The 15,295-nt window shown below is 37.4% G+C and overlaps 1 long non-coding RNA gene across 1 annotated transcript; it reads left to right on the top strand.

Moving 5' to 3' along the window:
* The first annotated feature begins 11,116 nt into the window (after positions 1–11,116).
* On the top strand, positions 11,117–14,623 carry LOC134326705 (uncharacterized). Its single transcript, XR_010014558.1, has 3 exons — positions 11,117–11,301; positions 11,468–11,624; positions 14,518–14,623. It is a non-coding gene; the product is annotated as an uncharacterized LOC134326705 (long non-coding RNA).
* Positions 14,624–15,295: the final 672 nt, after the last annotated feature.

A 15,295-nucleotide genomic window follows, 5' to 3' on the forward strand; every position in this document is an offset into this window, starting at 1 on the left:
CAAGATAACATTTTGATTTGGCTTTGCAAACAGATATTGTACATCTGTTTCTCAACAATCGAAAAGCCAACCAATCTACTGCCAAATGAGATTTTCTTGCTTTAATCCAAGCCAAATTTCTTTCATGAATAAGTTCTGACAATTCTTCTGAAAACCAAGGATTGTCTCGTCCCTTCACTCTGAAACTCCTCATGGGAGCATGCTTGTTCATAATCTCCAATAAAAGAGTTTGAAAATAAGTCTATGCTATTTCAACATCAAGTATAAGAAATACCTTTTAATATACCATTTAATCTTCTTTATCTTCTGTCTCCTCATTTCACTCACCTGCTCACTTATGCACTAAATATACTAAAATACAAGAAATTCAGACACGACCAAATTAGGAGAAATGATTTTGCTCAAGTCTTACTGAGTTCATCTTTATCTTCAGGTTCTTCTTTCTTCACAGGCTTCATCTGGAAACCTCCACACTGTTGGTCCTCTGAGAAGAGCAGTTCCACAGAAGCCACAAGTTCTGCAGGGATTAAAGTGACTTCACCTGAAATTCATCAATATGAGAAGAAGAAACTGAACAACTGGATGAAACTGAAGGTTGTGGGTTTGGTTCCTAATCATAAATAAATCCTAGTTAGATTAAATCTTAAATCCAGACTGGACTGTAGCAGCTGTACTGTACTACTGTACTGTACTACACTAAACTGTACCATACTGTACTGTACTTCACTGTCTGGTGAAAAAGTGTCATCATGCTCCATATTTACTTACAGAAGAAATCATCATCATCATCATCCTCCTTTTGTGTTATTTTCTTCTGAAATTCTTCATGTTGTAGATCCACAGGGGTGACGTCTCCCTCTTCTGCTGACTGCATTATTAAAGATCTAATAGACAGACAGACTATTCAGCTATAAATAAAGTTCAACTATAAACAAAGTTCAACTGTAAACAAAGTTTATCTGTAAACAAAGTTCACCTGTAAACAAAGTTCAACTATTAATAAAGTTAAACTATAAACAAAGTTCAACTGTAAACAAAGTTTATCTGTAAACAAAGTTCACCTGTAAACAAAGTTCAACTATAAATAAAGTTCAACTATAAACAAAGTTCAACTGTAAACAAAGTTCAACTGTAAACAAAGTTCACCTGTAAACAACGTTGAACTATAAACAAAGTTCACCTGTAAACAAAGTTCACCTGTAAACAACGTTGAACTATAAACAAAGTTCAACTGTAAACAAAGTTCAACTGTAAACAAAGTTCAACTGTAAACAAAGTTGAACTGTAAACAAAGTTCAACTGTTAACAAAGTTCAACTGTAAACAAAGTTCAACTATAAACAAAGTTCAACTGTAAACAAAGTTCAACTGTAAACAAAGTTCAACTGTAAACAACGTTGAACTATAAACAAAGTTGAACTATAAACAAAGTTCAACTGTAAACAACGTTCAACTGTAAACAACTTTGTTTACAGTTGAATTTTAACTGTAAACAAAGTTCAACTATTAACAAAGTTCAACTGTAAACAACGTTGAACTATAAACAAAGTTCAACTGTAAACAACGTTCAACTGTAAACAACATTCAACTGTAAACAAAGTTCAACTGTAAACAAAGTTCAACTGTAAACAAAGTTCAACTGTAAACAACGTTGAACTATAAACAAAGTTGAACTATAAACAAAGTTCAACTATAAACAAAGTTCAACTGTAAACAACGTTCAACTGTAAACAACTTTGTTTACAGTTGAATTTTAACTGTAAACAAAGTTCAACTGTAAACAACGTTGAACTATAAACAAAGTTGAACTATAAACAAAGTTCAACTGTAAACAACGTTCAACTGTAAACAACGTTCAACTGTAAACAAAGTTCAACTGTAAACAACGTTCAACTGTAAACAAAGTTCAACTGTAAACAAAGTTCAACTGTAAACAACATTCAACTGTAAACAAAGTTAATCTGTAAACAAAGTTCAACTGTAAACAAAGTTCAACTGTAAACAACGTTCAACTGTAAACAAAGTTCAACTGTAAACAAAGTTCAACTGTAAACAACGTTCAACTATAAACAAAGTTCAACTGTAAACAAAGTTCAACTGTAAACAAAGTTCAACTACAAAGTTCAACTGTAAACAAAGTTCAACAATAAACAAAGTTTCAAAATATCACGTGTTTACAGGGCCGGAGTTGGGCCCCTTTTTCAGCCCAGGAGTTTTATGCCCAAACCCGGCCCACTTTTTCCATGCAGGAGGAATTTGAATAAATAAAACAGCAGCTAGCTCTTTCAATGCCTTTTTATTGGGTATCCGTTCAGGTATTATGTTGGTTAGTTAACAGAAAACACTTCACTTAAACATGTTTAATTCAAATTTAAATCAGATAAAGATTTAAAAGGTAAAAAAATGTGATAAAGATGAAAACGTATTTACATTTGTACAGGAGCAATAAGTTGAAATAAAAAAAAGAGGTACTATATTGTTAGGTTTACACTAAACTCTTAAATAGCTTCATTACACACATATTTAGTAGGCTACCTACAGCATCAAAAGCCTCCTAAGCAGTGCACAGATTTCTGTAACTTTAACGGTGTCATTGTCTATAGACATGAGAATTTCCTTCTCTGTGTACATTAACATGAAGGCCTCCAAGGGGTCCTGTTTACCTATATCATTTGGGCTGATTTTAATGTATTTTCAGCATTCCTAATATCTGGGTACTGGGTATCTTTTAGAATCTATCCATCACATCTGTTCTGTGTGCAACTTGTTACATAAAATAGTTTTTTAGTTCATTTTTATCCTCTCTACTCGTCTCTGTAGTTCTGGCCTCTCTATGCCTACTCGGTTCACCAGCAGGATCAGACTGGCTCTGAGGCTAAAAACAAACCCCATTTCATAAAGGGTTAGCCTATTTTGCTGAATAACATAACATGCTTGTTTTTTTTTAGCCTATATTGTGATGGTGTAAAATTGATAGTGATTTAGGTTATTTGTCTTCATTTGTTAAAATAAATTAGGCTATCGTGCTGACATCTTTCGGAATGTCTGGACAATTGAACATATATCATGTAGTATATTCTCTATGTTATATTTTACATTACAAATAACTATCTTAGTTTAAATAACTCTGTTAGACTATCCTCTACCTGTCCCTTCAGTAGTCATGGCCTCCTCGGGATCATCAGTACAGTAGCGTCAAAAACATTCCATTAATGAGTTAGGCTGTTTAATATATTACACTTCAAATTATGTTTATTATTTTCAGCTTGAAACTGGATATTTGTGATTAATGGTGTGTATTGGGTTCTACAAAATCCACTGACTGATAGCGCTTATTCTGTTGCTATAATTACTTTTACCGGCGCTCCAGAAAAGACGCCTCGTGGGCCAAACCAGCTTAAACATTTGGGAGGGGAGATACCATCAGATGGTAGAACAGATCTAATCTACTGCTGCGATGTAGGGGCTGCGCTGTCAGATGAATGGAGAATGAATGAAAGAAGAAGATTAGATAAGTGACAGACAGGGATCGGGAGGGTCGGGAGTTTTCCCGGTGGGCCGCTCTGTATGTGGGCCGCTGAGAGAGTGAAAAATAAATTCTGTTTTAAATATTCCTGAATAATAATCCTGAAGTGTGCATTGGCCCACCACAGTGTCCTCACTGCATGTCCATTGGCCAATCACAGAAATGTCCCTCCCCCAGGATAAACCATAATCACAACAACAGGTGTTCAAAAAAATAGTGAATGAGTGCGAGATGGAGACAACCTGTTTGGCAGTGAGGAACTACAGCATAGCCAAAGAGCAGAACAAATAGAGTTAGAGTCCAGAGCCTCTGCTTCGTTAGTAACGCAGTTTAAGAAGAGACTGTGGGCCCATCTCAAATGTCGCCTATGCTCTACTTAGGGTACTTCCTAACAGTACAAAACATTTCTTTTAACAGTCACTGAATGATTAATAAGTAGTTATCTAAGCTACTGTTGGATATCAGGGGCTTTAAACAAGCCGTTTTAAGGACTATTTTTTGTTTGTGAAAGTTCTATTATGTCATGTCCAACATAGTGCACTACATAGGGCGGTGGATATAATTTGAGATGGTACCATTAGTCTCTGTGATGTGGATGTGGATGTGCTTGTAGTGGGCTGGTCAAGAAAAAAGTTTTGTTCCCAGTCCAGCTCTGGTGACAGATAAATGTCAAAATTATTTTTCCCATCCAACCGGCCCAAACTCGGGATTGACATGAGCCGGCCCATCGGGAATCCTCCCGAATCTCCCGATTAGCCACTCCGGGCCTGCGTGTTTATATAAAACTGAGATTTAATCATGAAGAAACTCAATTAGTTCCGCTCAATTGATTCATTTTGCTGGATCGGTTCAAATGAATCGGTTCAGTAATATGAATAATGTGTGATGCTAACAGTTAGCGGAGCAGCTAATAGTTTGTTTGTTTAAATAAAACTGGAGTTAAAGCTCCTTAAATCCTCACAGTGATGTTTTATTATGAACTCTAGTTTTATTATTAATTAGAATGTGGTTATAATTAAATATAAGGGTTATAATTAAATACATATTTTACTTACAGATGAGGCTCTACAGTACAAACAGCAGCTTCTTGTTCTTCTTATGATGTTTAATGGCGGTTGGCAGAACAACTTAAGACGCACCAGCGCCACCAACTGGACTGGAGTTGAACAGCAGCTTAGCAGTAAAACATCTCCATTAGCACATCTGTATTAGTGGTGTGCGATACTGCAAAATTTGATATCGATCCGATACCAAGTAAATACAGGGCCAGGGAAGAGCAGTGTATCATGATTTATGAGGTGAATGTATCATCAATTTGCTTTGACTAATTAATGATTTTGTGTTTATTAGTTCATCATGTGCAGTGAAAACCCACTACAGTTTGTAGGTGAATAAAAAGTAATTTTATTAATGTAATAAAAAGTCTGGGGTTTTTGTTGAGAAACAGTTATATAATAAGAAACATAATTCCCCCTCTCATTGTACACTCTGGCTTTTTGTAAAATAAAGTACATAAAAATATTAAAGAACGTCAATTCTTTTTCATAGAAAGTTTTTTTTGTTCATAAACAATAATATAATAAAACTAAATTAATTGCTTTCACTGCACTTCTTATCTGTCTTAAAACAAAGTACAGTACAACATTAAAACTGAAGAATACGTTTTAAAATGTGAAAAAATCCCATCACGCTAGTATTGATCCGATTCCGATAACAACATTGGTATCGATACTATCGATATTTGGATCGATTCGCCCACCACTATCCTGTATCTCTCAGGTAGCTTTAGAGAGGACTACACTACAGACATCCCAAGTCTCCCGGAAGTTTTGGGAGTCTCCCGCATATACATAGCGGCTCCCTGATTCCCACAAGTCAGATAAAATCTCCCGGAATCTAGAAAGAGCGGCCAAGAGCGACACACGCACACAGGCGACACAGACTTTTTTAATATGATCGTGTATTAAATCCGTTATCTGATATACAATCTAGCGCACTGTGTAGGGAACATAATTAATTATGTAATACACTACACAGTGCACTAGATAGTGTATTACATAATTAATTATGTCCCTACATAGTGCACTAGATTGTATATTCGATCATAGATTTACGTTCCCTACTTAGTGCACTAGACAGTATATTAGACAATTGGTTTATGTTCCCTACACAGTGCGCTAGATTGTATATCAGATTTAATACGTGATCATATTAATAAAGTCTGTGTCGCCTGCGTTCGCATGTGTGTGTGTGTGTGTTTCAGTGCTTTCTGCACCATGGCCAGCATTAGGGTTCATAACATCGTGGTCTTCATGCAGTAAGACTATTTGGGGTAATTAGGGTTGAGGGGTAATTGGCTGTGGGGTATAAAATATATAAGCACTGCAGGACGGATCAGCTGCATTCATCTTCCCCTCTATCAGGACTGCCACCACCATGCTTCACAGTAGGTGTGGCATTAGCCGGGTGCCTGGTCTCCTCCAGACGTGACTCATTTCTTCTGGTCTGAGAGACCTCGAGGTGCATTTTGGCCCATCTTCCTCGATGGCTCAGATTGGCAGTAGGGGTGGCAGATGCCTGGTCTCATCCAGAGAGTCCTCTAGGTGACTTTTGGTCATGCTGCCTGGATTGTCAATCTTCTGGAAGGTTATCATGTCTCCACAAGGATACGCCGGAGGTTCCTGCTCACCTCCCGGCCAGTTGGTGGTCCGTACCCTTGCCCAGATCTATGCCTCTGAGGTCTGCAGACGATTCCTTTGACCTCATGGCCACTGTGGACTGTGGGACCTCGTATAAGCAGGTGTCTGCGATCCCCAATCGTGTCCAATCAATGGTGTTTTTGTTTTTTGTAGTATTTTTAGGTCCAAAGTCTCACCTAGAACTATAAACCAAGGTCAGACAATACAGTTATACAGTTGTGAAGCGCTGAAGATGGTAAATCATCACTTTACAGTTTAATATACAAAACCTACAGAGTTCTGATGCATAAAAATGTACCAGAAAGAAAAGTTACAACCTATATGTAGATCTAAAAAGTTGGAAATTCAGACCTTCTCTGTTATTAAATCACAAATTTCAATAAAATCTCTGTATTTTTAAAAAACACTTTCTTATCTACTCGTTATAAATACTTTTGTTTATATTTTGACAACATAAGGACATAACATGGTAACATTATGCACATTTTGTGGAATTGTTATAGTCCAATTTTAGAGCTCTAAAATAATAAGCAACTCAATTTATTATCAAATCACCACAGCAGACACTTGAAGAATATTGACTTTTCTACTGACTTTATGAGGCTCAGACATTTATACTGTACTGTACATGTCGCCCTCATGTGGTACTTTTGAAGAATTGTAAAAAAGTAATATAATATAATAATACTTTTTTTCCAACATGGTCAGAAGCTCTTATATTACCACATCATACAGATTTTACTGATTCTACTGAATTTTATTGTACTAGATCAACCCAAAATGAGCATTTATAGCAGCAGGAAAAACAACCTGGACATGATGCAGTAGTTTTATTTTATGTTCTGGTTAAGTGTAAAATATTAAAACATTGTCATTTATATAAACTGATGCATGACATTAAATAATGTAAAAACATGGTGTTGTAGAAAAGCATTATGCACTTTAATCGAGAATGATTTGCACTTTACTTTTTAATGTTACTGTTATATTAGTTTCCTGTACAAAAATTCATTTTTTTTAAAGTAATTTGTATACTTGCACATTGTAATAAAATGTAATTTTAAAAATCAAACGCCAAGGTTGCGGGTTCGATCCCTGTACGGGCCACACCCAATTTTAGACTTAATCTAACAAACAAGTGATCCTTCTCTAACTAGCAGGTCCTATTGATCTGGGCTTTAGACATTGTCTCTGACAAGTGTGAGATCTGTGTACTTTGGTCAGTGGAAGTAGTTTTATAGCTTCATAAAAACATTTTACTTACGTGTCCAGTCCTGCTACACAAACTGTCGTTTTTGTCCCTGTTAAAAACTTTAGCTTAGTTAAAGCAAATAAAGACACATTTAAAATGTTCATCTTTTATTACAGGTTTAAAGTTGCATAAAACAAATGTTTGCACAAATAATATAAAACCAAAGTACAAAATAAACATTTCACTTATTTTAATTATCTCACAAATCACTTCTCAGTTTTAAAGGTCAAAGGCAGCAGCATCTTTTAGATCAGAACAGCTATTAACATTAAATATCACTAAAGAGGAAATCCTGAAGACAGCAATGTAAACCTTTCATTTAAATACAAGCTGCAGTAAAGTTACATAGCTGAACCATGGTAAAAAAAGAACCTTACAGCTCAGCACAATGGTTAAACTGCACAACCCAACAAGTTAAAATAACCCATCATGTGTTCTGTCCAATATTCACACAGTGCTGGGTTGCCAAATAACACATTTTCACCTGCATTCGGCCTTTTCTTTCCTGTATACCAAAAACAGTCACCATTGCAGGTCTACAACACGTTACAAAAACATTTGGGAGGAAAGAGCCATAAACACTCTCTAATTTATATACATTATAAAAATAAAATAATAGTAATAATAATAAAGTCACAAATCTGTACCCAAGCAACAAGCTGTAATTTATTTCTAGCACCACTAGATGGAGATGATGTCTGTATAACATGTTGAACTTTACTTTAAAAGTCAGTTCAATGTGTTTTACTGTGTATATATGGTAAATAAAAGCCTCCTATCTGTACTAGATTGGTTCTTTGGCATGAGCAGCAGGGATCAATAGACCCAACATGCCTTGTGCCAGCAGGTTAGATCGATGGTGTTGTGGTTTAATGGTGTGGGACTTTTTCCTGGCTGCATTCCTTTACAGAAAACAGAATGTATTCATTGAATAATGTGATTCAGACGTGTTTCGGACACATTTACGATATTATCACGTCCACATGTGGATATTACATTGAATGTTATTGTCAGCATCTGCTCTGTCCTGGTCAGGGTCGCGGGGTATCCTGACCACCAGGAAACACTCGGCGCATGCAGGGCAGTGATACCCTGAACGGAACAGGGCGCCGGTGCATCGCAGGACTGAACTGCTGCCAGCGGCCGCCGCTTCAGCCTGGAGCTCCTGAGAGGAAGGTTGTGACGTCACAGTAGGACTAAGCGGAGCATCAGGCACATTAAAGCTCATCTGATGTGTTTCTGCTTCAGTTCAGTGTTGAGCACGTCGAGGAACGGACACGAAAGAGCTGTAAGTCACATTAAATGTAGTTTATACTGAATGATCTATTATAAAGTACATTCTCTAGCAAAACATCTACACAGAGATTGATTAAAAGAATATAAAATAATGTTGTAATAGTGGTCATAATGTAGAGATAGATCAGTTAAATGTGCCAGGTAAATAAGTGGGTTGTTATTATTATTATTATTATTATTATTATTAATGGTGGCATGGTGGCTCTGTGGGTAGCCTCAAAGCAAGAAGGTCCTGGCTTTGATTTCACTAATCACTAATTATTATCTATCATTCAATAAATCATAAACTGGTTAGGAAGTTTTGTCAGGTTGGATGAGTGATGTCTGTCTATAAATTAACACCATAATGTTTTTTCTGTCATTAATAGAAGTCTTCATCAGCACCATGAAGAAACCAAAATGCTTTAAAAGCTTTTTCTCCCGCTCTGACTGCCGGGGCGAACAGGAAGAGAGTGTAAGTGTCCAATACGACCGTCTAATAACAGATTAACAACCACCACTTGCCATCATCCTAGTAACTACCTAGCAACTTGCCATCTTGTATGGATCATGTAATCTTTTACAGGTGACTGTGGACAATCTGCAGGATTTGATCGCAGGGATCCAAACAATTCTAGTGGATGAACTTAAAGACAACCTGCTTCCTCCACTGAAGGAGTTTGTATACAATTGATGTCCTGCAAAATCCATCAATTTAAACCAGACCAGGAACCAAAACGACCCTGGACCTTCTGGACACAGTCCCATGTTAGAACAGCAGCTTGAAACAGAGATGGAAGAATGCTCTGAGGGGAACATTGAAACCATCAGAAAGGCCCATGAAAGGGAACCAAGAGCAGAACTTCCAGAACTAATAGAAGAAGACTTTGTGGACAGTATGGACCTGAGGAATTCTGTAAGGCAGATCCTGTTCAGTAGTGCCAGCAGCACGCAGCAAGATAAAGTCAGTCAGGAACCATCGATAGAAACTATGACTGAATCTCTTGCTGCAGCGCTCTGCCAGGACCTCCAGGACAAAATCACTCTTCTGCTCCAGAATGTAAAACAACTACTGGAATGCAGAAGCTCTCAGGCTGACTGTCTTTCTACACCATGTGGCTGCGACTATTCGCTATTAGATTTTTTTCTGAATCTGCTCAAGGCCAAAAAGTCCAGTGTGAAGACTCTGTCAATGGACAGACAACCACAGTTGGTAAATAACAGAAAATCCCTTTTGAACACCTTTCAGAACAGAACCATTTGCTACAATTATTGGATTAAAAATAAACCTTTGTGTGAGGTTTTGCTTATTTACCACATCGATTTTTTTATGAGCTTTTAACCATCACAACTCTCTTTGTGTTTCTTCTTTCTATGATACAAAGACACAAATCCAAGAAGAACACGGATGAAGAAAGTCCGGGACTTCTTCAGAGGAGTGTGGCAGAGAGTCAGACGACTTTTTAGCAGAGGATCCAGTTCCAGCAATGTAATTACATCATAATAAGAGCTGATTTTATGTGAAACTGGGTGTTAAATGAGAAAATCTTGTATGAATATTGTTTTTTGTTTAATATAAATTTTCCTTCTTTTACAGGCTTTGAATGTGGACAATCTACTGGATTTAGTTGAAAGGGTCCAAAGTATATTAGTGGAGGAACTTAAGGACAACCTGTATCCTCCACTGATAGAGTTTGTAAACAATCAATTTCCATGTACATCCACTAGTTCAAACCAGACCAGGGACCATAATGAGCCTGGACCCTGTGTAACCAGTCCCACTAAAGATCAGCAGCTTGAAACAGAGCTATGAGGGGAAAACTTGCCACCTAATAACCCAGACACCAATGTGGACAGTATGGACCTGAGAAATCGTGTGAGGCAGGTCCTGTTCAGTAGTGCCAGCAGCACACAGCAAGATAAAGTCAGTCAGGAACCATCAGTTAAAACAATGACTGAATCTCTTGCTGGAGTGCTCTGCCAGCACCTGCAGGATGAAGTTACACCACTGCTCCAGAATGTAAAACACCTACTGGAATGCAGAATTTCTCAAGACGACTGTTTTCCTACACCATGTGGCTGCAAAGATTTTGTATTAGATTTATTTCTAAATTTGCTCAAGGCCACACATTTTTCAAGTCCAGAGGAGCTATAGCTCTTCTACAATATCCTTCTGCACACTGTATTGGACAAAACAGTGACGCAACTGCTGGCTAAGGGATTTGAGGTAAAAGGGTCACCCATAGGCTCCCCTCAGAGTGAGCTCGTTTCATTGCTGCATCCTTTCATTTTAATTACAATCATGGACAATCTTGTCCCATCCAAACAAGGTAAAGTTTTTCTTTCTCACTATGTGTTCACTATGGTGACGGTATATTTCGTATCATTGTTTTGAAAAGCATTTTTAATCCCGTGTATCATTGTTTGAACAGCATTTTAAATCATGTTTCTGTGTGATTTCAGTAGAGGATGCTTCTTGCAGCACCACCACAGAGGTCCTGAGTTCAACAGAAATATCTGCAGATCCTGTTGATGAATTCCCAATTCAATGTAAATAACAGAAAAATTCGATTTCAACACCATTCAGAACAGAGAAAAAACATTTAGCATTAGTTTATATGTTGGGTTAAATGTTTTCTAATTAACCATAAAAACCTTTTATGCGTGCGTTTTAAACATTGTGACTGACTGCGTTTCTCCTTTCTATGATACAAAGGCACAAAACCAAGAAGGAAAAGAATGAAACAGGTCCAGGACTTCTTTAGAGGAGTGAGCCAGACAATCAGACGACCTCTCAGCAGAGGATTCCATTCCAGCTGAATCCACGATGCTGATTCATTTTCATTTTAAGTTCTATTTAGCAATTAAACATTGTAAGAGACGTTCTAAATAATACTAAAGCGAGTGTAGCTGCACACTTTCCAATTGGTATACTAAATGTACAAGGTATTTCAAAAGTGAACAGACAGGGATGAGATTGTTTAACTATCTCTCTGGCTATAGTTCATTGCTTATATGTATCTCAACAATCTGATTAGTTTTGAAGTGATTTGGGTGAAAGTATTCCTTTTGTGGGACTTGAGCTCCTCTAATGATTGGATTGTTTGTGGGCTAAGTTATTTGAATGGGTTTAATTACAGTAGACCAAAACTGATCAGTTTAAAACTTTTCATGTTACCTTTTGCCACTTTACTTCAGTATTATTATTATACTGACTGACCGTAGCTTTAAAACAAATATAAACATGTCTGTTGTAAGCTTTAAACAGTATTACTAGAGGAAATGCATTTTTTCTGGATCTAATACGCTGTTCTTCATTATAAATCAGTAAAAGCTGAATCATGAAGAATGGAAACCCTTTTTACTTTGCAGAAATGCAGGATAGAAGCATTTTCACTAGCTGCTACAACTATAAGCATGTGGAATAAGTTTTAACACAAGGGTAGATAATTCATACATGTACCAGCCAGCCCACCATAAATCATGGTCTCAGACTCATTTAGTGTAATTGACACTTTCATCAACGAATAAAAACGAGATGAAAATGTTTGGCAGGGACGACATCCAATCAGAACTGATTTAGTTTTGGAGAGTTAGGGAGAGATCCAATCATAACTACTTTAGCGTATGTGGAGAGGCGGGACAAGCCGGGTAGCCATCCTATCAGTACTAATTTCTTTTGCAGTACCGCTGTAAGACCACACTCGCACACATTTGATCTGAACCCAGGAAGACCAGACTAGCCTGTGAACTGTCGTTACTCATGGAACCAGGTTAACTCCACAATGTCAACAGGGAGAAAGTGGAGAGCCGATATATAGACACATTCCTCATTTCACATCGTGAAAAACAAGACGATGTGTAAACCATCTGGGGCGACGATCTCGGGTAAAAACACAACAAATCTAAAACCACTTCTGGCACTGCTGGCAGTATAATGGCAACATAATGGCACTGCTGCTTTTACGGTACCCAGTTTTATAAAGAATGTAATATGCAATTTGTTATGAACAATGCATATATTTTTCAGGCAGAGCAGGCCTACTGGTCATTAATATTTTGTTAATCTTATGCTCAATAAGCAAGGTCAGGTAAATAAAGATGTTTGAAATAAGTTACATCTGGTTTGTGTGTATTGCACATTCAAACATTAATAATATTCCATAACTGGTTAAAAATGTTTCATTTTGTGTAAGTGTGCATAATTACTTAAATAATTCAAGTGAACTGATTAAAAAGCATTTACATTTTACACCCTTTATATGTATTTTAGTCTAGGGCTGGGCAATTTTCACGATTAATTCGGTTAATTCGCATGAACGTTTACACCCGATGTTAGAAATGTGACAATCGTGATTGTTTACATACTTTATATTTTAATTAAAATACCAACATGTCACGAGGCAGAAACTGACCAGACGCTCACGAAACATAAATCAGGGAAAGTTTAATATCAAAAGGGTGAAAACAGTGTACAAAATCGGGTAGAATGCAAAACCAGCGGATAAACTAAACAGTAAACGGAAGACAACAAGGATTATACACGGTAACGGTTAGATTCAGAAATAAGGAGCGCAAACACGATCGGCAAAACGAGACACAAACAGAAGAGTTTAATTAAGATTCACTGAATCAAACACCGCTGAACTGAATCAAAACTCCGGAGATGGTAAGCGTGATCAGGATTGGCTGACCGGGACATGTGAGTCACGTGACAGTCCGGGGGAGCACGGGAATTGTAGTCCATATAGTTAGAAGCAGACCGTGCCCCCTCCATCCACCCCCAATAACAAGAGGACAAAATCAAAGCTGAGCTGAGTGATTACTTGATGCCCCCCCAGTGTAGCTACTGATACAGACTCACTCAGTGGTGGAAACAGTACAGTACAGGCTCGTGTTCCTTTTAAGAAACCTGTAAATAACTTTTTGTAGTTCTTTTCCTAATGTAAGGAGGCTCTGCTGCACATTATTTAAAATAAGAGTTGTTTGTGAGATATTCTTATAAAGGATATAGATAATTCAGATTTCTATTTTGTTTTAATTATTGTTAATTATTGTGATATTGTTTTTGTTATAAGTTTGAGTCCCTTGAAAGGATAATTATAGGTGGTGCTGTTACTATTTTTGCACTTCTGCAGTCTTTTAAATTACAATGCAAAAAAAAAAGAAATTTGAGTCTTGTTTCAATTGCATTATACAAGAAAAAAAAAAAACTAAATCATAATCAACAATCGGTTATAATTTTAAAATAATAGAGATTTTTTTATTTGGCAAAATCGCCCAGCCCTATTTTAGTCGACTGAAACTAAAACTAGACTAAAACTAAAACAATTCAGATGACTAAATTATGACTAAAACTAAATTACATTTTAGTCAAAAGACTATGACTAAAACTAAATCAAAATTTGCTGTCAAAATTAACACTGACGGGTGGTTCCATGAGTAACCCAAAAAATAGGTCCAGACAGTGTAGATCTTTAACCATACAGGTTTCTGAAGGCTTCTGCTAACGGTAAAAACAATCAAACCTTTTAAGATTTGAGCTTTTTTCCAGGAATAAGAAGGATCGAGAGCTCTGGGAGGTCTTTCTGGGTGAGTAGGAGATGATGAAGGTTTGATATCTATGCAAGGTTTAAGTCTCTATTCACAGGACCTCACAGGACCTCACCGGACCTCCAGGACGTCACGATAGCGTAACGGTAGACCTCTATAAATTAAGGGCTGGATTGTGTCTAACTGCATTTCTTGCTTGTTTTCTCGACGCAGGTCAACGAGCATCTCGATCCGGAAGACGAGGAGATTCTTCTTACAGTTACCAGCAGCTTCTTTGTTTATTAAATAAATAAATTGTTCAATAAAGACGTGAACTGTACCGTCGTCTGTGTGTCTGTGTGTTATTAGCACGTTTTTAGGCGTCTGTGTGCACAGACTTTGATAGGACACCCAAAAGACGGGTATGATACCGATTGAGATGCATCTCCAATTTAACTGGAGGCCACCTGTGGTCAATTGGTTTGATTGGATACGATTGGGGATTGCAGACACCTGCTTATACGAGGTCCCACAGTCCACAGTGGCCATGGGGTCAAAGGAATCGTCTACAGACCTCAGAGGCATAGATCTGGGCAAGGGTACAGACCACCAACATCCATAAATGGAAGAAGTCTGGCCTGGCCGGGAGGTGAGCAGGAACCTCCGGCGTATCCTTGTGGAGACGTGAGAACCTTCCAGAAGATCAACCATTTGAACTAGGTGCTAAAATGCACCTAGAGGTCTCTCGGACCACGAGAAACACGTTATGTCTGGTGGAGACCAGGCACCCGGCTAATGCTGCACCTACTGTGAAGCATGGTGGTGGCAGTGCTGATAGAGGGGAAGATGAATGCAGCTGATCCGTCCTGCAGTGCTTATATATTTTATTTATTTGTATTAAACAGCACTGAAACACACTCATGTTAGGACGACCATTTGAGGTTTTCAGTGTATTTCACTGTGCACATTCTTTGAAAGTAAAATTGTTTTATTTAATTTATTTTTGTTTATT

This window comes from Trichomycterus rosablanca, chromosome 14 (assembly GCF_030014385.1).
Source record: "Trichomycterus rosablanca isolate fTriRos1 chromosome 14, fTriRos1.hap1, whole genome shotgun sequence".
Classification (NCBI taxonomy): Eukaryota; Metazoa; Chordata; class Actinopteri; order Siluriformes; family Trichomycteridae; genus Trichomycterus; species Trichomycterus rosablanca.